Raw genomic sequence first — 24,555 nt, forward strand, 5'->3', positions numbered from 1 at the left:
AAAGATCCTTTGAGGTGTTGTCCGCTTTCACTCCCCTGATTCGGATGTTATGGCGACGGGAGCGATTCTCAAGGTCCTCAAGGTGGACCTGAAGATCCACCTGTTGATCGTGCAGTCTAATGATCTCCTGCAGTAGATTTGTTATTTCCTCATCCCTTCCATCGCTCTTGCCCTCCAGATCCGCAACCCTTTCACCGATGCCATCCATGTCGCGGCGGCCCTCTTTGCACTCAGACGTGAACTCTTGCTTGAAGGTTTGGGTATCGTCCTGCAGTGCGGCAAACATCGACTCGAGGAAGGCTTTGGTGATGGGCTCCGAACCCCAAGCCTCCATCCTGGCCCTCCGGGGTCCGCAGCCACAGCCATCTGACCAACCGGGGACTTGGAGAACATATCCTTAATAGTTTTGTCCTGCCGTTTCCTGGAGGTGGACATAGTGCGTCCCACGGGATCCAGTGCGTGTCGTGCAGAGATCCTGTCTCTTTCCCACCAGTCCACCGTCGGGGGGACAGGACCCGGTTGATTCCTGGAAGGTGGTTCAAGGCCCAAAGTCTCTGTCTCCGCACTAAGCTGTTCCAATGTTCTCAACCACTTGTGGCGCTCCTGCCCCTGGACCCCGTGAAGGTGTTGTATTTCTGGAAGGCACCTCTGCCCCAGCTCGATCAGTCTGTGATTTCAGGCCGCCTCCACGTCGCCAATGCGAGCGTCAGTCTTTGTGTCCCCCTCTGCAAGCTGCTTCTGCCCTTGTATTGTCGCTAGGTACGTTACCGCCCATCATGCTCCTAGCTCACCAGTCTGCGCTCTCCGTTGTGCGGCGGGGGCCCAGTGCTGCACCACAAACCCGTAGGTCCGCCGGACCGCGGAGTCCCGACCTCCAGAGGCCCCGTGCCAGTCCCGGCCCGGTCCCAGATGCTCACACCGTTACCGGGGAGGGAGAGCAGAGCACGCGACAGGCCTCCGGACTCCGCCGCTCCGACCCCGGCCCGGTTCGCTGAAACGGTAGGGTCCTCTCTGGCGCTGCTTGTCTTTGCGCTCTTCCGTGTCTTGCTGCGTCGTGGCCAGTGCCGCAGACGGCGTCTGACCCCAGCTGTGAGGGCCAACCTCTACACCTCCGTCCCAATGGGCCGCCGGCCACAAGCCCTAGGCCCCCAGAGTCCCCGCGCCGACTGCCACCAGGCCCCGGACAAGGGCGCCGCCGCTGGGCTGGGGGGGAAGCATACAACGAGCCCCTGCACACCGTTGATCCCGCTCCGGCGCCTCTCTCACCAGGTATGAGTTGCTCCCCCGCGCTGCTTGTCTGCGCGGCCTTCTGCGCTCCCCTCCGCCTCTTCTGCTGCCTCGGCGCGGGGGGGCGCGCTACTCCCGGCCCCGCAGTCCCCCGTCAATACACCGGAACCAGGCCCAGGCTCCGCAGCCCGCAATGAGCCTCCCAGCCGTTCAAAATGGCGGGCCAGACCCAGCTCGGTCGCGGCACCGCGTCGCAGGCTCCCGGGGACTCCCGCCTCCTCTCAAGACCCCACTCCTAGGGGTCACCGCCGCTCACCTTCCGCCCCAGGCTCAAGGGTCTCCGTCGCAGCCCCCACCGGCCGCCGATGCTCCCGCCGGCTCTGGCCTCTCCGGCGCGGCCCCAGCAGCGCCGCACGCCGCCTCCTTACTCTCGCGGCAAAAGCAGCCCTCGGCCGCTGAATTTCAGCCCGCTGCCGAAATTTAGGGTCACGGGTCTCTGGGGGACGCAGTCCAGGTACCGTCAGTGCTATTGATGGCCTGGCGACCGGTGCTGTCTCCAACCCTGGCGGGAGCTCCGGAGCAGAACGACTGGTCACTCCGCCATCTTGGCTCCGCCCCCTCACGATACAGTTTTTAATAATGTTCTTATTTCATTCAATTGATAATCATTTTCATCCAAACAAATAAAGGATCTTGATGAATTCATTCCCCAATCCCTCAGTCCCTCCAGTGGGTCTATAACCTTATATTTCTTTTTCAAGTATTATGTTTCATTCCTTAATTTTTTTTTCTCTAGTGGATTGATGTTATCATGACTCGTTGGGGCCCATTTCTTCATTAATGCAAATCGTTCCTTTCAGTATATATTCCTCATCTTACATATTGAATAGTTATTTTTTTATTTTTGAAAAAACTTTCTTTAATTTTGTTACTTCATTCTTATTTCTGTATTTCTTTTACTTTATTTCTCTTTTTTTCTCTCCTGTTTCTTTTCAGATTATATTTTTGGGAAGTTTATCCAGGAGTTATAAATGAATATATAGCTCCTCCGATTGATTGAGGCCATGAGGCGTTAATGTTCACAATTTTAGGATGTGCCTTGATTCTTTTTGGCGTAATAGCTTTTCTCTATTTCCACCACATTTCATTACCGGCACCATTTCAATCCCATAGAATTTAAGTGTTTTCCAATCACTTTGATGACATTCCTCCATGTGCTTGGCCACTGCATTTGTTTTGTCCTTGTTTATTGTGGCTCTTGTGTGTTCCATTATCCTCTTTTTTAATTCACAAATGGTGCTGCCTACATACCTTAATGGGCAAGGACATTCTATCACGTACACTGTGAATTGAGTTTTGCATGTGATAAGATCTCTAATACTTTCTTATTGGCTTGTATGATTTCTTTCGTAGGTTTGGCAATCTGGCAGACCTTACAATTATGGCATATCATAAATCCTTTGGTTTTGAGCCAAGTTTCATTTTTTGATTTTCCTTTAAAATGACTGTGTATCAAGCGATCTTTAAGGTTTCTTGCACTTCTGTAGGTTATTTTAGCCACATTGTCATCCAATTGTAAGATCCTCCAGTTTTTTATCAGTATTTTCGTTACCGCCTTTGATTCCTGCGAATAATCCATGATTAACCGAATGGGTTCTTTATTTTTTGTTTTAAAATATTCTTCTCTTGATTTGTCATTTGCTCTTTCCCAGCATTTTTGGATCACTTTATTATGGTATTTCCTTTGCCTGAATCTTTCTGCGGTTGATGCGCTATGTCTCTGCCATTCCTCTTCATCACTACATATTCTACGAATCCTAAGGAATTCGCCATATGGAATACTTGATATTAGCGATGGCTGATGAAAACTGGTGGTTTCCAGATTGACATTGGTTGCAGTACTTTTACGAGTCGTTTGCAGTTGGTTTTCCTTAATATAAATTTCAGTGTCCAGGAATATCACACGTTCATTGCTGATTTCATAAGTAAACTTCATTGACCTTCTGCTGAACGGCATTAGTACCTGCCCTCATCCGCTTGCCACTGGAGGTCAATGTAACCTTCTGAGACGTTTTCTTTCGCCGTTGAGGCATCCCCAGATATTATTTGGGGTTGGATTTACACGTAGGAGTGGTCTTAAACGACTGGGTTCGGACACACCACGACCACTCACCTGATTCAGGTTTAAATAACAGGGTGTATTGTTTTTTTCTTTTAACCCCTATATTATGTTAATCTTTGCACTTTAACCTTTTTTCCGGTCCTGATGAAACGCAGAAGGATCCAATAGGGACCAATAGGGCGTAAAACATGTCGACCCCATGAATTTTTATCACTACTCACCTCTTTTGAGAAAACAAACGATCCCCCTCACTGGAGTAAGGGTACTCAAGTTCTTTTTTCCTGATTTTAATCATACCGAATGGACCCAGGAATACCTGTAGAGATCGCGTAGGAACAGCGTGGAGAAATAACAAGGAGGTAACTGAGTGGTAAAAATATAGGTTTATTCTTGAAGGCTAAGTATATCAAGATAGATGCTGCTCTAAAGGGAAAGGCTGGTAGAGTGACCAACAACCTACTGTTCATACTAAAACATTCCTATTACATAGTAGGGTTCTAGTAATGGAACATCATTGAAAGAGATACACCATTACTACACATCTCCCTTCTTAACAGATTTTAACAATAAAGACAATAGTACCCCAAACCAAAAACGAAAAAAAAAAAAAAATCACAGGTGAATAAACATCCGCACAAACAATTAGAAACAAACAAAATCTTCAAATTTCTTGGGAGTAATAATTCATCTTCCAAATTTGCTAGACTTGTTTTCTATGGTGGAGTCATTAGTCACCCCTCTACCCTCCGAGTCCAAATCTCTAACAACCTCCTGGTGCTGACCTTCAGTTTCCTCAAAACCACTAGGGGGCTGACTACTGTTGTTATCTTGTACATGAGGAACTTCACCATTTACTCCATCATCCAACATCTGAGGCGATTGAGCTGTATCCAATAAAGGTAACATCGGTGTACTACTCCCAGCACCAGTGTTGCTCAACAACTCATTACGTTTCTCAAGGGAAGGAAATATATCCATCCACCAATAGTCTCTTCTCCCTTCCAAAACACATTTTCTACTAATTCCAAGATCTGCAGAAATCGCAATGCGACTCATATGATGGACGCTGCCATCATCAAGTTGCACAGTGTTTCTCATGACCTTAGTAATAGTTCTTGGTTCAGAAAATTTGGACTGCATTTTGGCAGATTTTTTTACTTGCTTAACTCTGACACTTTGCCCAACTTTCACACAAACATCTCTAGTGCCGTGTTTTGCATCAAAATATAACTTATTCTTGCATTGTGAATTGATAATGGATTGCCTTACTAGTTCAGAATCCCAGTCATATTTTTTGCTTCTACCAATCCATCCCGGATTAATTTTGCAATGGGGAAATCTACATCGCATTAGGCAAAACGGACTCTCCCCAACAGTGTCATGGGTAGTGATTCTATACGACCAAATCAATTTATTAAGTTCGTTATCCCAATTCTTGTTGCCTTTCTTAGCCAATTGTAAAATACCTTTTAAGACTCTGTTCACTCTTTCTACCACCGAATTTCCTCTAGGGTGGTACAAAGCTGTGAATTTCTGCTCCAGTGTTGTTCATGAAATCCTTCATCAAATCAGACTTGAATTGAACTCCAGTGTCTGTTAATATGGAAGATGGAAAACCCTCTCTTAAAAAACATTTTTCTAGGAAACCAATAACAGTTTCTGTATTTACCTTAGTGACAACCTCAACTTCGAGCCATCTAGAAAACAAATCCACCAAAACTAAAATATACTTGGCGACTCCGTCCTGCAACACTAAAGGTCCCATGATATCTAGGGCAACCTCTTCCCAGGGTAAACTTGGGCAAGGAAGTGAAGACATGGGAGGGTTGAGTGTCTTCTGTGCCTTATCAGAGCACTCACAAATAATACACCCTCGTACGAACCTTTCTATATCTAAATCAATCCTAGGCCACCAGTAAAGTGCTTTAATATTCCTTTTGGTGCGAGAAACTCCAGGGTGTCCTTCGTGACTTATGACAATAATTTTTTCCCGCATCCCTAAAGGGGGAATCATTTTTTCTCCTCTGCACACAAAATCCCCATCTAGACTCAGTTCGTCGCGAACTTCCCAAAACGCTCTTAAAGTGGTATTAAATTTGCAGTCATTGGGCCAACCATGGATGACCTTGTTTTTAACCATAGACAAAATTTCGTCCTTGTCACACTCTACTTGCCAATCATTTTTACGTAAACCAGATGTGTCATCAAATACACCAGCTACCGAGAACTCACACCATGGATCAAAATCCACCTCTTTCATTGGTAGAGAAAGTCTGCTGAGGAAGTCAGCTATGACATTTTTTGCGCCAGGAACATATTTAACCTCATATACAAAGTCCTGGAGTCGCATTGACATTCTTGCGATCCTTGCTGAAGCTCTAGAAAGACCTTCCGTTGTGAGTAATTTCATGAGAGGTTTATGGTCGGAACGTAACAAAACTTTCTTACCCCATATAAACTTTCTGAAATGTTCCATAGCCCATACACAAGCTAACGCCTCTCGCTCTATTACTGAGTACTTCTCTTCCGTTGGAGAAAGAGAACGAGAAGCGAAGGCTATAACTACCTCTTTACCTTGTTCTGAAATTTGAGATAATACACCTCCTAGACCCGTCCCACTGGCATCCATTGTAACAATGGTATATGCCTCTGGATCAAAACCCTGTAAAGTGGGAGCATGAGCAATGGCTCCTTTAATGCTATCGAACGAATTCTGGCACGCACCAGTCCACACAAACGTAGCTTTGTTTTTCATCAGAGTACGCATTTCATAGGTTTTTTGGGCAAAATTATTAACAAATTTTGAATAAAATTCTGCCAAGCCAAGAAAAGATCTAAGTTCATCCTTAGACTTTGGCGAGGGTTCATTGAGAATGGCTTCTACCAGACTACTTTTAGGTTTTATGCCACCACACCCAATCTCGTGACCCAAATAAGTGACTGATTTCTCAGCAAATTTGAACTAACCCATTATCCCTGAGAATGGTCAAGACTTCTCTTAGCACAGTATCATGATGTATCTTATCTTTTCCCATAATTAAGATATCATCTTGAAAGAATGCAATTTGAATGTGACTGAAAAGGTTTGACATCAGCCTCTGAAATACCGCAGCGGCTGATGCTAAACCAAATGGCATTTGCTTAAATCTATAACACCCGAAAGGTGTACAGAAAGTGGACTGTCTGCTACTTTTTTCTAGAACCACTTGGTGATATGCAGCAGAGAGATCCAAAGTGGAAAACCACTTTGCATTTCGTGTCAAAGATAGCATTTCATTAATTCTAAGAAGTGGAAATTGGTCAACCAATATGTTGTCATTGAGGTATCTTAAGTCCACACATAGACGGGCCTTGCCATTAGATTTTCGTGCTACGACTAATGGAGAAACCCATTCTGCTGCTTCTACGGGTTCAATAACATTGTTATCTAACATTTTTTTTAGTTCCCCTTTAACCTCATCCCTGACAATAAAGGGAATGTTTCTTGCTTTGTGTATCTTGGGAATAGCCCCCTCCTTTAAGCGAATTTGATGCGTGAATCCGTTTAGTTTACCCATGCTATTAGTAAAAACTTCTGGAAAATCTTGTAACACCCACTTCTTAGTGTCATCCCCATCACAGGAAACTAAAATTTGTTCTTTACTATTGGGATTCAAAATGATGTCCAATAACTTTTGATCTTTCCAACCCAATACTGATGGACCCTCTTTAGCTACATACAATTTTCCCACGGCTTGTCTTTCTTTAAACCAGAAGATTAGGGTTCTAAAACCTAACATCTCGATCTTATCTCCCGTAAAGCTTTCAGCAGACACATCATTAGGCTCTAACCATTCACCAATTTTGTTAATAAATTGGTTTTTCCATACGTCTTGTGACACGATGGTAAATGGAGAACCAGAATTGGCTGCCAATTGAACTACAATGCCTCCTAGGGAGACATGGCACAAAGGTTTAGAGGAAGAGCTACCAGTGATATTTAGTACCACCTTCTGTTTTTTGGACACAGATCACCTGTACTTCAGTTTCACTAGCAGTTGAAGAACTACCATCATCCCCTTCTTGTATGCATTTTACTTTCCCTTTGGAATTCTTCTTGTGTTTGCGTCTACACACTCTAGAGAAGTGTCCGATCAAACCACATTCCAAACATTTAGCCGACATGGCTGGACATTTCTCGTATGCTGCGGAGTGTGAGTAACTCCCACATCTATAACAAATCAGGTTGCTAAATCTCTTTGTTTCTACGCTGTCTGATTGTTTTTCCGTGTAGTCTGGTTTGCTTTTATCATACCTTGTACCTCTGTGATTTTTGTACAATACTTTTTTTCCAATAACTTTCCCAACTTCCTCTGTGCTTATTTTATCTTGAGATAGCGTAGCTTTGGCATAGCGTTCTGAGAGTTCAGCTTTCTTGACCATAGCAATGATGTCTTTAAGACAATGTTCCCCTTCTACCCATAACTTATCTTATAGGGTTTTATTCTTAGTGTACATGACTACCTGGTCACGAATGAACTCGTCATGCAGCTGTGCAAATCTACACTTGCTCGCTAACTTTTTTAACGCGGATACATATTCCTCTATAGTTTCGTGTTTGTCTTGTTTCCTGTGGAAAAAAGAATGTCTAGTGACAGCAATATGCACTGAGGGAGAAAAATGATCATCGAGATCCAAAATAGCCGGAGAAAATGTTCCGCTGATGTCCTCTAAGTTCGCAATATAGTTGAGGAAATACTCTTTCCAGTCCAGCCACGCTACTACCGGTTCACCGGGGGTCGCCAAAAATTCCTTAGGGGAATTGATGTGTGGATTTGAAAAATTCCCATCTCCGGTAGTGTTGTCCCTTGAGTTAGTAGCTGAAGTATTGGTAGGCATGACCAACGAATGAAGAGACAATAGGGAATTACAATCAACTCAGAATACACAGGATGTGATACAAGAAAGTAGATTTAGATTAAGTGCAACCACTTCTTCCTCAAGCAAAAATGTCTCGCACCAGTAAAAAAAATGATCAGTACTTTGACTTCATGAAAATGACAAATGCACTTGTAAGTAAAAATTTTTTGCAGTACTCTATCTTCAAGAAAACGAGTGCACGTGTATGTACCTTATTCAATGATATGTTGTAATTATCTTGATATACCCAGCTGTAAATAATTTGTATATGTCCAGAGCTGCCATACCTTTCACATGTGCACAGCTGCAAAAACCATTACATTGCAATCTTCTTCTTTTTTTTTTTTTAAGTAGAGTAAAATGGCAATCAATGCTGAAAAATACCTTAAAACGCTGACTACTTTGTTCCCATGAATGTAGAAGGATCAGGAGTACAGTGCACGTTGTTAATTCCTATTACGCGCACTGAGGAGGCTGCAGCGTGTGAGAACATTGCTCAGAAATCCCAGCGCAGCGTTTGACTCGCTAACGCGCTGTCATGGAGACGCTAACAACAAGATGGCCGCTATGCGTTCTGATGCGTCGCGTGGTGACGTCATATGACAGCGTGGAGCCGCTCCTGACCACGTACTTCACAGACGTCCTCTGAATTGCCGTGATGGCGAGATTTGAATGCGAAGAATGGAGTGGAGAATGGAGCGCGGTGAATGCAGTTTTCAAACGTGAGACAGTTGTGCACACGCGGTAAATCAACGCTTTAACAGTAGTATTGGTGGAAATTATGCTCACGAAATATTGAATAAGGCGCTCACAAGTTCCCACAGCAACACTCCTCACCACATCGGGGAAGCAAGTCGTCCAAAAGCAGCACTGCTCACGTCGCTCATTGATGTTAAAACAGCAGGGTGCAGCGCTATCTGATGCTATCCTCCGTAGGCACACATTCCAATCATCGCTGTTGTGTGTTGTAGACAGCGGTGGATAGAGATTCCTTTGTAGCGCTTGGTAGAATATCGCGCAGGAAAAACAAATGTCTTATGATGAAAAAAAAGTGAAAAAAAAAACTTCTTTTCATCCCAGAATCGTCGCCAAATTTGTGTAGAGATCTCGTAGGAACAGCGTGGAGAAATAACAAGAAGGTAACTGAGTGGTAAAAGTATAGGTTTATTCTTGAAGGCTAAGTATATCAAGATAGATGTAGCTCTAAAGGGAAAGGCTGGTAGAGTGACCAACAACCTACTGTTCATACTAAAACATTCCTATTACATAGTAGGGTTCTAGTAATGGAACATCACTGAAAGGGATACACCATTACTACAGTACCGTTACGTTATTTTGAATTCACTTGCACATCCCCCACATATCCGCACTCACCACTTTGTTATTCCTCTCCATAGATATCTGCTAAATAGCCCTCTCTCGGGGCCCATGGGGGACTGCAGCGCCACCCCCATGATGAGCCAAACGCCCTATGATGAAGCATGACACCTTAACGGGTGTGTGAGTGCAACTCTTCAAATTTGAGGAATTCCCTTGTCTAACCCTTTTCCTTCCATCCAACCTTATATTCATCTATTCAGATGGATTACTACCAACTTTCCCTTTTCTCACACTCTCGGCTGTCGATTAGGCTAGCGTTTCTTCACAGGAACAGTTACTCTCTAGTGATTTTGACGTACTTCCTTGGGAGCAAGGGTACGTGAGGTGCCCCAGGGTACAATATTAGTCATGGCGGTGCCTTTTTAAATGGCTGTTGTGCCTTTTAAAAAGGCACTACAATGGGACATCACTGCAAGGTTCCTGCACGGCTCAAAAGTCCATGCCGTGCAGGATCCTTTGTACATGCACACAAGGGGGCACATGTTGTGCCCCCTGTGTGCATCAAAATGCGGTTGAGGGACATGATACCCTTTGTTTCCTCTCCTCCAAGGTTTACATGGAGGAGGAATCACCATGTAAACCCTGGAGGAGAGGAAACTTGTAATAGCTTGGCGGGGCCATGGCAGTCCCACCAAACATATTGCGGCCTCTGATCGCTGCTCCAATGCCAGTAAATGCTGGTTCCCCAGCAGAGCTTGCGGGCCCAGGGTGGTCTGAGCGGCAAGCTACTAATTGGGCGGTCGGACTGCCGGTGTGGCGGTGGCTGGATCTGCCACTGCCGTGCCACCACGAGTTTGGCGGTCCTCGAACCACCAAACTCGTAATCAGACCCTTAAAAGTCAAAAGGGAGCATCTCGAGGCATAAGGTCCATACCTTTCAAAGTATAAAACCGCTGTCAAAATAATACATTCCTATTAAAAAATAAAGCATACTGGAATTATTCAAGGTTCCCTAAATATTAAAGTCTGGGGCACACCTTAATTCAGTGGTGTTGCATGAACCTGAAGATATCTATTCTTGTTAAAACCCTGACCAGCAAGAATTTCCCAAGCTAATGCTTCAAAATCTGGAAATACATAAATAGATGAATAAATAAATCAATAAACTGTTTCACCCAAGTAGCCAACTGGTACCAAACTCAACCCATCTTAAAAAAATCCATCTGATGCCTTTTCCATCCAGCTTGCTGTTAGTCACTTCGGCTAATGGCGCAAGTATTCCACACTGGGTAAATGCCAAGGGAAAGTCCCTGGCAAACAATTCCTGTGATACTTATATGACAATAGATAGAATTTACTCAAAGTTACTATCTGTGCTGTGTCTTCATATTAATCTTCCTACTCGTGATATTTCTCACCTGCGGGAGCAAAATTCACTGTTTTCAATACCATGAAACAAGTATTTCACACTTAATCATTTCAAGGGAATGCCTTTGCAAGCAATTCCTGTAATAGTAATATGGCATTTCTCACCCCCTGGAGGAAAATTCAGTGTCTTCTTTACTATGAACTCAAACAAAAGAGACCACACCGACTACAAAACCCTGTGTTTATATACAGGTTACCATCAGGTGACAGGACTCACCTGGGCCTCATTGGTCTCCTTGCTGAGGTCTAATTCGAGAGCTCTGCAAAACTTGGAACCAACCATATTCCATCTTAGGGGTCTGCTCATGTTGGTAATCCACATCCATACTTTAAAGCTCATACTGCTGTCTGCCATATTGGAATGGTCAATAGAGGCATAAATAATGCTCCTAATTAATGAGTTTGCACCTAGGTCAGTACCTTCCTCCCTATCATCGTCAACCTGCTGATGCATGTCACCAGTATTGCCCTGGGGTTACTGATGGTAATTGTTATCAGGGATAAACACAATGTTGTGAAGTGTACAACATAAATACAACAATCTTGAAGACCTTCCGAGGAACTAGATCTTGAGGCACTGATCTTGAGGCACCGCATTCGCACATGGGCTTCATTGAAGCAGACTTCCCCTGGCGTTGTTGGGTTTTTCAGAGGTGTTAAAAGCCATGTACAACTTGAGTAAGTTCCTTTAAAGAATATAATCACAAAAGGAATTGTCAAATTATGGTTGTATGGACACTAAAATAATGTTTGCTACTTACCAACAAGCCAGGCCGCCCTTGGTGCAAGGACTGCTATCTGTTGTAGTAAGCAGCTGTTGCGTAGTACTAGGAACTCATGTGTGGAACCTAAAAACTTACGCCCACTTAGGTGATGTAGAGAACTGCTATACAAACCATCTGAACATTGTAAAAATGCAGCCTATTGTGATATACTTGCTACCAGTCATGAGACGACACAAGTGCAATGTGGGATCGGTCTCTGGCACCAACCACCTGTGGTATGCCTCCTAATCCATAGAACCTCTCCTTGATATTGTTCAGTGTAGCATTAGCTGATGGTAATTGGATGCAGTCTTTCATATGTCTAGGCATAACATTCAGGACCAGGCTGCGGGCAGCTGAAAAAGTTGGCGGCAACACCTCATAGGAGTTACTAACTATGTACTGAAAGAGCCAGTAGCACAGAAATGCCGCACTGCCACAATCTTCACAAAAGGTGGGATGGCAGCCTGAATGCTTAAGTCCAGAAAAAGTTTGGATTGAAATTGTGGTAATGCCTCTACGGTAGTATGGTTCAGCCTGTACTTCTTTATAAGGTGCCTTTACTGCATAGTTTCTAGATCTTGACGTGATTTGTACATATGTTTATTACATTGACGTATACTTCTCTGTCTTCCTATTACATAACTGCAACATATGAATGCAAAGTGTCAATGTTCTTTCTTCACACATGTTTGATGGACATAATACAATAATTGCAAATTGTTGCCCATGACATAATACAAAGACATATAATATTTCAAAGACGTTAATAATTTCAATACATTTTCTTCTATAATATCGATTTGTTTACAAAATATATAAACATAGATGATCTATTCTACAATTTGAGTAAAATGAGCTAAATGTAAGAAATGCTAACAAAGTATTTTTTTTGTTAAAAAAACAAATATTTTGAATGTAAAAAGTGTCTATATTTTTAAAAATGTTAAACATATTGTATACCTCATCACAATAGTCTAAATTTTTTAAAACTGTTTGTATATTACTTGTTGAAAACTACATCAAGGTTGGCACAGATTACATGACGGATGGACTACTAGTCTGCCTTATTGTCAGGCATACCCTATGCTGACAGTGTTGGTTTTTGATGAAGAACCAAACATGGAGGATGCTCGATGAATCAGTCATGGATGGCAGACTACTAAATTCTGTTTATGCCTACCTTTTCCAGCATCTTTGGTCCTGCATTGGCTATAGTGCTATATGATCGACGAAATCCGTTCTCCCTTATGTAAGCCTCTTTTGATGTTTACTCATTAGGTCACTTGCCTCATAACTCTCAAGTGTAGCAGACCTGCTAAATAGTTGCTGCTCGTTATCTTCTGCTGGGACTACCCATGGCTGAAGGAGCCGATGACAGGGCCCCAAACTTCACTTCAGAGGAGTTGGCTATGCTTTGTGTAGAGGGGGCCCTGCCTAACTACAGCCAGCTATATGGCCCAGTAGAGAGTCAGGTAAGCTACGACCTTGAAAAAGTGCTTAAAGTTATAATTCAGTTTGTTCGTAAGGTTTTGGTTAGTTAATTCTCTTTATGACCAAAATGTTTTAAAAGTCACATCTAGTTTAAGAAAAGATATTCGTAACCCCATGATATGGCAATTTGTGATTTACACACATGCTACTGCAAAACCACATTCATATTGTAGATTGTGTTTAACATTTTTGTTTGATCATTATATTTAGAATATTTTTCCTTAGAAAAATACACAGAATTTTCCCAAAAAAGTGTACCGGTGATTCTAGATGAGCATGGAAAGTTTTCAGGGCGATCAGACTAGCAAGGACCAAGGAAAAGGAGGGGGTCAAAGACACTGCGTTTCCCATGTTTATTCCCTTAGGGATTTTGAACACAACTGCAGCCCGAACTGCTGGACGGAATTACACCAAAATTGCCAGAAAGCTAGCTCTTGGTCCGGAAAGAGTGCTTTTTGTTATGTGGTGTAAATTCATTCAGTAGCTTCCGAGTTAATAAAAGAAAACAAAATTTATATATAGGGATGCGAAGGCTGCACAAACCATGCCGATTTCGTGCTGACATCTGGTTGGCTGCCAACACTTCAACAAGGAAGTGTTGGCAGTCATCTTGGGACTCGGTCTCAGAAGAGTCCCAAACAAAAAGATTAAAGTAAAGGAGGCAGGGCAGGGATACCCTGACCCTTTAGCCTTGGTGCTGGCGTCCCGCAGGATCCCTGGCAGGGCAAAAAAACATTTAAAAAACATAATCGCTGATAATCACGGCAGATCCATGACTACGGTGAAAGAAAAAACAAGTGTAGGCTCCCACACTTGATTTGAAAAGAGCCCGCAGGCCCACCTGGGGGCATGTTTTGAAAAAGAAGAGGGTGCGTGGGGCCCCTTCCTAGGGCTCTTAAGAGCCCAGGGGACCACCACCTCCCCGGGGCTTATTAATAATTTAGGAGGGGGCCACGTGGACCCCTGTCGATGGGCTCAAATAAGACCTGGGGGCCACCATCTCCCCAGGGCATTTTTTACTTAATGGAGGGGGCTGCACTAACCATCGTCCTGGGCTGTTTTAAGCCCCGGGGACCACCACCTCCCTAGGGCTAATTAAACAATAGTGTGGGGGCTGCATGGACCCCCCACACCCCATGGACCACCAGCTCCCGAGGGACAATATCCTGATTTAAAGTGGGAGGGGGCTGTGTGCCCCCCTCCCAGGCCATACACAACCCCAGGGACTGCCACCCCCCAGTGCCAGCCTGTGAACACAGAAGGAGGGGACTGTGAGCCATTAATTGCCCTGGAAACCGCCACCCCTCAAGGCCGGCTCCCTATCTCCCAGAGTACCCACCCCTGGGACATAGCTGTTTGCTCTGATTTGGTGGGTGCTTTGACAGCTCTCACCAGGTCAGAGCAAACACTAAATCAGCTCTCAGCAAGTTGAAACTGTTAAACCGCTCCCGCTTGCTGAGAGCTGAGTTTTCGTCTGTTTCCCTATCTACTGTCATAAAGGCAGGGAAGCAGATGAAATGATTGCTCCCACACACAGGCAGCTCCTGCTGAGGGCAGGGAGCTGGCAGGCACTGCAGGGGATCCCCCCTGAGGTCCCCAACGATGCAGACTGAGCACCCTGGGTGGGCTCTAGGGTACACAGCATAACAAGGGTGACTAGGTCCCCAGGGCAGAAATTGGCCCGGGAGGGGGCCGTGCAGCCCCATAACCCATTGAACTATGTCCGGGCCCCAAAGCCCCCCTACCCTTCCAATAATTGTCGGGGCCTCTCCATCCACCATAGTAGTATGTAATGATCTTCCTGCCTTTTGCCAGGATGATGGACAGCTTACCAAAAGGACCCCAAGTGGTTTCCTGCCAGTTTTGGTGACATGATCTTCATGCTGTGGAATATGAGGACATCTCCGCCAAACAAACCAGCACTTACTTGATATAGCAAAGAGGAAGTACCCTTGTTTGGTGGAGATTAACCTCTTTGTAGTCTTGTTGTCCTCTCTATAGGAGGATTCATGTTATCACAGATTCCTGGATAAAGACACACAAGGAACTATCACATTGTCAAAATGCACATATGGTCACTGGAGACATTTCCTCATGGTCCAGTACACAGATGTAGTGTAGAACACACACTGGAAATGTACCCAAAGAGGTAGGAGTTTCTAATTAATCAGAAGGAAGTACTCCACTTGAGTAGATATGTTGTGCAATACTGTGGATTCTTGTTGGATAATGGGGCAGGCATGGTTCTGTTGTGACCCAGTCACTCACACAGCTACTGACACACCCAAACAGACACTAAGACACCCGCTCACACACTCAGGCACTCACACACCCACTCAGACACTGATACACCCACTCATAGTCCCAATCAGACACTCAAATACACACACATAGACCCACTCACAGACCTACTAAGACACTCTCACGAGCACTTATAGGCCCACACAGACACTCATTCACTGCAGGTTTTGGGCCCTAGCTCAGCTGCCACTCTGGAAAACATACGATACTCAGACATCTCTGAACACTAGACACCCAGGGGAATTCAGAGTGGGGTGACTTGTGTGCCTCTCACCCAGTACTTAATTTGTTAAGCAATAAGTGCCAGAGCAATTTTCAGAAGGCCACTGCAATTTGCATCAGCCATCGCCCCAGCTAGCGCAGCCAATGGCTGTACCAACACAACTACTAACCTCCTAAAAGTGTGATAGTTTGGGCTATTCCTAGCCTGCAAAGCCATAAGCATGGCTTGGGCAGCAGATATTTCTATGTTTTAATGTATATTCCGTTAATAAACAACTGTTCTTCTACTCATCGGTAAGTTAGACAAGGAGTGCCACAATGTGGCAGACTGCCATAAGTGCTGGTGTTGACAATTAGGTGTCGGTGCCGAGCACCGAAACGACTGGCCCAAATTAAGCACTGTTCTCAGCAGGTTTTCTCACTCAGACGCCCTTGCAAACTTCAAAGTTTGGCTAAAAACACACATTTTCCTCAAATTTCTGTAAGGAAAACTTCTTGAGTCTGTGGGGATCCACAAATGTCTTACAGTCCTGCGTTCAACAAAGTCTGTCAATAACAATGGTATGTCACTTGTGAGGGTATGCCCTGGGTAGGCTTAGTGCCCATGACAGGAAATGGCCAAAACAACATGTACTCATCACAATTTTTCCAATGAAAACTGACCTTTTTAGGTCTCGCCTAGGCAGCGCTTGCGCTGTCTCGTTGAGACATGCAGTATACACTATAGTGTATATAAGCTCCACCCACTCTCCAACCATCATTTTCATTGGCTGGTGTCCTAGATGGTGCCTTCCGACGGCTATTGTCCCCTTTACTGCACAGCCTACTTTCTTCCAATGCCTTCTCACACCCCTATACTATTGAATTGCCAATGCTTGTTTTATTTGTCTCTGCCAATGCTTGTTATATTTGTCTTGCCAATGCTTGTTTTATGTGTCTTTGCCAATGCTTGTTTTATTTGTCTCTGCCAATGCTTGTTTTATGTGTCTTATGTGTCTCTGCCAATGCTTGTTTTATTTGTCTCTGCCAATGCTTGTTTTACAATGCTTGTTTTATGTGTCTCTGCCAATGCTTGTTTTATTTGTCTCTCCCCACAAAGCTTGTTTTATCTGAGATCTCTGTTTAATTATTTAGGATTAATACAGCCCACACCGCGGACCTTCTTTTAATTATTTATCATTATACAGCCCAAGCCGAGGATCGAACTCTGCTCTCCAGCTTCAACGTCGGCAGCTTTATAGGTTACGCCACCGCTGGTCGCTTCAAAACAAGCCCCCTTAAAGGGGTTTATCTTTGTGTCCATTGTGTGCACTATAGTGCCCCTGGGGCAAAAGCAGGGACCTACTAGAGTGCTTCTCTATCAGAATGCACTTTGCGGTCCCCCCGGGGCACAAGCAGGCATCCACTTCAGCATGCCTAAGCAAGCGTGTGATGAGTCGATGCTTGTGTGTATGCTTGCATACGCGAGGCTGCAGGAGTGTACGGATGGCGAATTTCACGATCGCCAGGCAACCCAGGATCTTTTAATTTTTCTGCTGCCCGGGGGTCAGACACTACAGCCGGCACCCGCGCTTTACTTTTAATGTTTAAAGTAAAGCGCCGGTGCCGCGATGCTTGTTCTCACGCGCGCTTTGAAATGCCACGATTCACTAATAAGTCTTCCATTTTGGCAATCTAACTGTTTCAAGTTGGCCAAGTAAGTGCTAATAAACGATATATATTAATGAGCAATATTTTTTGCAATTGCTCCATTTTGCCCTCTATGGGAAAACGAGCTGCTTCGCCTATTTTGTCAGCCGAATTGTAACTGAGTTGCTTAGTCGCGCGTTTACTCTAATACAGCTTTAAATCTACACACACTGGAGCAGACCGTCACGCCTCACCCCTTACTCTCCCTCCCAGACCTCTTACATGAACGAACTTCCTACACCCCGTCTTACACTATTTTTTTTGTAATTTCTCATGGTGTTGCCCTTCTCCCCTAGACTTGCCCACTTTTTATCTGGCATAACTCACCCTCCTCTCTCTGATGTGGCTCTTAATAGTAGGCATTTTTTCCTTCCACGGCATTTTAACGGTAGAGCAAAGAGGCCCTTTACACGCCGATAAAGCGCTCTCTAAATTACTCCCTTTCTCTGTTTTTAGTTGTTTTTCAAATTCCGTATAATTTCTTTCACCTCCTCAGTCCACGCCCCGTCTCCTTCTCCTCTCTACCCAACATGCCCCATCCCTCCTTCATTCATTTACACCTCCCAACCCCTATTCCCCGATGTGATCCTGGGCACATCTTCTCCATTCTCTCTTCATTACTCTTCACTGCAGAATGTTCGAGTGTCTTGTATCCGACAAAACCCGGAATAAAACACAGCATAAAACCCAGTGGTCTGTGCAGGGCCGAGCAATACTAATAATTTAAACCTGTAATGTGTCTGTCGAGCCTGTACACTCCGTTTACAGTGCAAGCACGTAAACACAAAACCATATGTGCACAGTTCCTCCGATAGTTCGCGCTCAACTACAGGTTGTTGAGTGTTCCGAGATTCAAATAAAAGTTGTTTGGGCATGTTTGCTGGCAGAAACTATTCCCTCTCCAGCCCGCACATTGTGACAGCAGGCGCTGGGGGTCTTAAAGTATCAGCAGTGCTTTGCTTTATTTTTTGCCGTCTTCTCGGTGACGCGCACATGCAGATAACAGCCTACGTTACTTCCTCTGCGCAGCAAACATTGTGCATTCGCATATGAATAGATTTGGAAGTCAGCCATCAAGGTATATGCCCTGTGTAGTTCACTATAATAATGCACACGCGATAAAAGTGCACAGCAGTTCATTATTTTTATTATGCCCCTAAAATAAAAGCTATTACGACTCAAGCTGCACGTACTGTATATTCCTTGCACGGAAGAAAGGGCAAGCTGGTTTGGGGGCTCGAACCTTTGAACTGATAGAATCACACGCAGGTAACTAACAGGTGCATTAAATCACTGAGTTGTTTGTCTGGCCATGTAATCTGCCCCTTGAAGGTTACAGGGTTTACTTGGATTGGAACCTCTAATTCGAAGGTTACACAAAGACCCATACAACAGATGCCTAAACCCAGTGAGCTATTTTATTAGCATCGGACCCTGGCACCCGTAATTTGCACCCTACGACGAAGCCCTGTGAGTCCAATGGGTGTTGCGCGCCTGCTGACGTCAGATAGGCAGTAAGTAGGGAACCCGGTTCGAATCTCACATCGGCTCACCATCTTGAAATCCTGGGCAAATTATTTAATATTCCAATGCCTAAAAATACACAAAAATTAATTTGTTCTTGTGTCATGCAAGCAAGTAGTGCTGATATAAATGTTGCATTCCTCCAGGTCGAGTTTGCACTAAATAGCCTAGCCCTTCCTTTATTTCTTTTACCAATGAAATTTATTTTGCCAGAATGAGGCTTGGAACGCACTTCTCCTCCCGTGTGACGTGTCTGCCAGCTAGCTACAAGAGCATGCACTGCGCGTCTATCGCTTTCTGCTTCTGTCATTGTATCCAGATATATGATAGAACAGGTGACATGACACCTCCCCCTCCCCCCTCCCGCGAGCCACGACTGTGTTTGTGTGTAAGTTGGGTGTAAACGTTTCCAAAGCATTCCCATTGTTCGTGTCAAGGGGGTAGAAAAATGAACTTCGACATCAGAAAAAAACACATCTGGCACATAACAAAAGTTTGTTAAATGAAGATATGTTTGTGACTCGGCTCCACAGACCCAGAGTGACCGTGCACTTCAATACGATTGGATGTTTGGAAATGTTCACTATCATGGCGCCACTGGCGGTAATCCGCCTTTGGAAGCGGACTGCAGGCTTTGGTACATTAGACGTAGCTGTCTTTCTTACCAGGAATCGGGCCTTACTGGGAGCAGCTTTTATGCACCTGAAAAACCTGTTTCTACGAAGAAAATAATGGATGGATGAAAGCCTCAGGTGTTTGGCACAGAGCATGGCTAGCGCCTAAAGACCTGCACTGAACACTGTAAAAAATATTTTCACTCGGTCATTGCTCCAGTCTTCAGAAAGCATTTTTGTTAAAAATATTATTGACACAGGATTTGGTGAAAAACTAGGATGCATGCCTAACAGCTAAAGGAAGTGCGTCAGCCACATGACATAGGGTTTGCGTGGTCACTGCACAATGTTGTCATTGTTCGCAGTGATTATGTTTCTCTGTAATGTACAAGCATGATTTGCATAAAACACTGCCTTGTGGCAGGCGCTTCTCACTGCACGCCCAAGGACAACAGCCAAGATTTGAAGTGCAGGCTGTTTAGCTTTACAGAACCTGCTTAACACCCTGCCACAGATTGCATTCCTTTTTTATAGTACATGGTCATATACTTTTACGTGACCATTTAAGTTAAAGTGACAGTTTTTCCCATTTTCCGCTTCCCTGCTGCATCTGAGACTCACAACTGGGAGTGATTGCGTAGAACTATTTAGATGTATCACTTCCATTTTCAATTTCAACAAAATTGCAACGCCCTTTCTTTAGCTTGTTTTAGTGTTATCATTACCAAATAGAACTGCTCACGTTTCAGTGCTTGCTGATGTGTTTGCAGTGCATATTTTGTTTTATATGGTACATACTTTACATTTTAATTGCTATGCTCGTATTATGTGCTGCTTCTCCTTGTCAGAAGATGTCTTGAAGTTGTAGCATGACTGACTATGGGGCCTTGACTCCAAGTATTGCCTCGAGCCGCAAGTAAAGGCGTACGTGGGCTGTACAGAAATGTCACAGGTCCACACAATCACAGACATGCCCTCTCCTTTTTGTGGCCCCTAACTTTAGTGGCTTCTTTCAGTAAAATAGGTAATCAAGTTTTTATAAAGTGTAAATTTCGCTCCAACCCAGCACAGCGATGTACAGTGCAAAGATTCAAAACACCAAGCATTCAATGAGAAAAGTAAAAAAAATACAAAACAATGTACTCTCTGCCCCACATGCCACCAGTGCCAAATGATTGACAATGAAGAGCAAATTAGATGCGAAGGAGAGGATAACGGTAAAAATAAATATTGTGAAGGCCTGAACACAATGTCACTTGTTTCTGTTTTCGGCACTTACTTGCATCTCTGAATGTGTGATTAGTAAGTTGAGTCTTAGTTTCCAATATGATTTGTCGGATTGAGCAAGTTGTGCTCTGAACAGCTAGGTTTAATTTAAAAGAATGCTTGCTGTATGTTCATAACAAATGCAGTTCAGCTGAATGGTCCTTAAGCGGTACAAGCTGAGCAGAGGGGGTTAGTTAACTGTGCAGGCAGGTGAGATCTCGCTGTTCGAACCTGGTAATAGGCAGATTTAAAGTGGGCTGTTCTAAACAGCACTTGTGTGCCCTTGAAGGAAGACTTGCACAGTAATAAAACCTTAAAAGTACAAATAATGAAAAGACAGGTTTTCGTTATAAGAAAATCATAGCAAGAGACACGAACTAAATAAGATTGCTTTTTGGTACTGTGGGCTCCAAGCAAGTATGGTTAAATAATTGTTTTTGGACTATAAGGTGTTCGACCCAAAGCCATGAGGAAGGGAGCAGGTAGAGGATAGAAATACAGGTCTCTTGGAAGCCCTTCCGCCTTCAACCCACAAAACAAATCTGACATTCTGTATTTTTGGAATACTTGCATGGCATCCACTATTACTTTTCTGTCTTACATTACCGAGAGAATAGGATTCATAAACAAATCAATGCATACTGTGACAATGAAAGTAAAGAGCCCTTATATGTTACACTAGGCCATCATTCGAAATTAGGACTGATCTGCATGTGTCTCATGGTGTACACACATGAACCGGACACCATAGACACTTTAGAACACAGTAATAAGGTGCTTCATTGTGATGAGGTTCCCTGGTGCAGTGAACAGAGTTGATGCATGGTTGAGGTGATTTAGCGGGTCTGCTCCACAGCTATTACGTGCTCGGCTCTGCCTGAACTGTGAAGCCACTCAGTGCACACTTTTTGTCGTTGGTTTCGGAAGGTGGCCGGACCGTTGCTTACTGTAGAAGGTAGAACCGGTGAGATTAAGACTATTAATGGCAAGCAGATTAGGAACATTTGACTATTTCCCTCTGATGGTGATGATTAAAGAATATCATTGCTCTCTCTGATTCAGTGTCTCCTCTGTAAAGGTTCAGAATCGTGAACACACTTTGTGCACACCGCCTGTACATTTTCTGCTTATAGGATGAATTAATCCAGAAATGCAGCCCTCTTTGAAAGCAAACCCTATGCTGTCTGACTGCTCTCATGCTAATTCTTCACGTCGCATTAGAAATTAAAATTACACATCTTATTTTTTTATTTGCAGCTTAAAACAGGCTTCTTTTTATTTTATTTGTGAGGTGCTAACAGCCTGCTCATTGCCGAATAGTGTGTTACGGGCCTTTCTTTGTTTAGGTTTGTTAAAGTCTGAGATCGGAGCCAAAATAGACGTCATAATGTCAGGCGTATCTATGATTGAATTTCTTATATGAGACGAAAGCATTAATACTGGGCTAGTAAAATGAATTGATGCCAAATGACCACCATCAATTTCTATGCAAGGGGGAGCGAGTTGCTGGCTACTCTACTTTTTATTACCTTCTGCGTGGGGACAAAGCTTGACTTCCTGATCACAATGGCTTTGCTTTTCCTTTGTCACTTTATTTTGCACTTTTTACAAAGAGAGAAACAGAGAGAGAGATGGAGCTAAGCAGAACCAGAATGAGAGAGTGTGGCAGAAAGAGAGAGGGGAATAACGAGTATGTTGAGCTAGAGAGAGAAAGAGGGACATAGGAAGTAAGACAGATATAGGTATGAGCATACGTACACCGTTATCTGTACTATAATCAGACACTGAAACAGACCATTGAATGTTGGAATGTAAAATCTTGTCCCGCTTTGCAGTAACTTAAAATTTTGTCTGCTACAGGAAATTTTAAATATGAGAGAATGTTAATTTGCTTTTGCAAGTCATGCATTGTAGACTGCACTTAGCCCACATGAAATGACACATAGTAGGCCTGCTTTGGCAGTGAATTGGACATGGAATTTCTGAGTTTGAGTCGGATGGTCAATATTTATGTGTCACTTTCATAGTTATTTAGACTGTGTTTCTGTTTTATACTGTTTCTGCCAATATGTAACCTTGAGCCACAGTTTTGGTTGATTTTGATTGCGGTGGCTCAGTTTATTTGGTGATTCACTATTCCAATCATGGGTAAAACATGGCTTGTTGAACATAGATGAGATGTACTTGCAAATTGTTGGATTGCGTTTTGCATTTCAGGTTTTCAATTTGATCAATCTTTTGACTTCTTACCAACGAAATATGAGTGCCTTCCTAGCCGAGGAGTGGACCACACTGTATTTTCAGTGATATGACCACCAAAGGCCCTGATTTTATATTAAAAACAGAGCTTTGGACTATACCATTTCCCTCTAAAAGGCATATTTATCTCCATGTGTTCCCATACCTAGTGTGTCACGTAGTTTGGTGCTTACTTTCCCTCCATGTTAAAGAACAGTAGATGTTTCAGCACCCAGGCTAATGTGCTGCATAGCTATAAACATATAAGTTCCCAACGGCGAGACCGATTGCATTGCAAATGCTTGTTTGGAATGTGGGTAGCTGTGTCTTTTGGGCCCTTGTGCAGCTGTTTCCTAGCAAAACCTAGCAAAACTGCACTTTTTTTAAACTAGATGCCCGGGGGAGTCCAGGGTGGCATGACTTGTGTTGCAGTCACAGGGTTTACCCAGAATCCCTTGCAAATCATACATTTTGGCTAAAAACACTTCTGCAATCTGCCAGGAGACACACATTTCCTACCACCCAGCCAAGGGGCCCAAAACGCAACTTGAACAAAACACATTTTTCCACTGAAAACTGATGCTTATTTTTGCAATGATGGCACCTTGGGAAACTTAGCAAATCCAGTCATATGTGAAAAGCAGACATCTGGGGAAATTCGGGGTGGTGTGCCTTGCATGGGTCCCACAACATTTTCTTAGCCACAATGCCCTGCAAACTTTGGCCCACATTTTTCCTTCCAATTTTGTGACATGAACTTCCAGACACCACAGCGATCCACAAAATTCCTACCACTCAGCCTCCTCCAGTTATAAAAAATTCTACCCACTTGTGTGGCTGGGCCTAGTTAGTGCCAGCAATGGGCATGCATCAAACCAGGGTCATTAGGAGTCCTACACGGTGACTCTCTTTGATCCTGGTTTGATTTGTAAAAATGTAAAAGAAAAATCCAAAAGAATCAAAATTGAGCCTGGTTTGTTTTATAAAAATAAAATGAAAAAATAAAAAAGTCCCCTTTTGTCATAGGAATGAAGTTGCTTTTGTCCCCATGGATGCAGAAAGATTATTTTGTTCATTCTGGGGTTGGAGTATTGGCTTGATGCCAGAGTAGGTAATCTAACCGTTTGTTTATTTGAATCCTTGGTTTCTAGTGGCCTTTTTGTCCCCTGATGACAGATTGAGGGTAAACACTCTCAACCCACCCCTGGGAGACAGAAAGGCTGATGCTTCTGTTCTGGAATGGGAGCACAACGTGATTCCTTGGTGACCCACCCAAGCCCCTTTTTAATTTTTTGGTAATATGTTTCCCCTAGTGTCTAGTAGCCTTTTTGTCCCCCAAGGGCAGATTTTGGGTAAACACCCTCAATTCACTGCCTTGGGGCAATAGGACTGATGTTCCAGTTCTAAATTGGGAGCAAGGCATGATGGGTGAGCTGCATCACACACG

General features: G+C 43.9%; 1 long non-coding RNA gene across 2 annotated transcripts in view; it reads left to right on the top strand.

The window, feature by feature from the left end:
• Window positions 1-19,261: 19,261 nt before the first annotated feature.
• LOC146856144 (uncharacterized) overlaps window positions 19,262-24,555 on the top strand; it is a 228,039-nt gene continuing 222,745 nt past the window's right edge. Inside the window, exon 1 of one of the 2 annotated variants that reach the window (XR_014980908.1) lies at window positions 19,262-19,791. This is a non-coding gene — a long non-coding RNA (uncharacterized LOC146856144). The remainder of the gene's footprint in view (window positions 19,792-24,555) is intronic. The other variant, XR_014980909.1, reaches the window with a different exon arrangement.

The sequence above is a fragment of the Triturus cristatus genome, chromosome 4_1 (genome assembly GCF_964204655.1).
Source record: "Triturus cristatus chromosome 4_1, aTriCri1.1, whole genome shotgun sequence".
Lineage (NCBI taxonomy): Eukaryota > Metazoa > Chordata > Amphibia > Caudata > Salamandridae > Triturus > Triturus cristatus.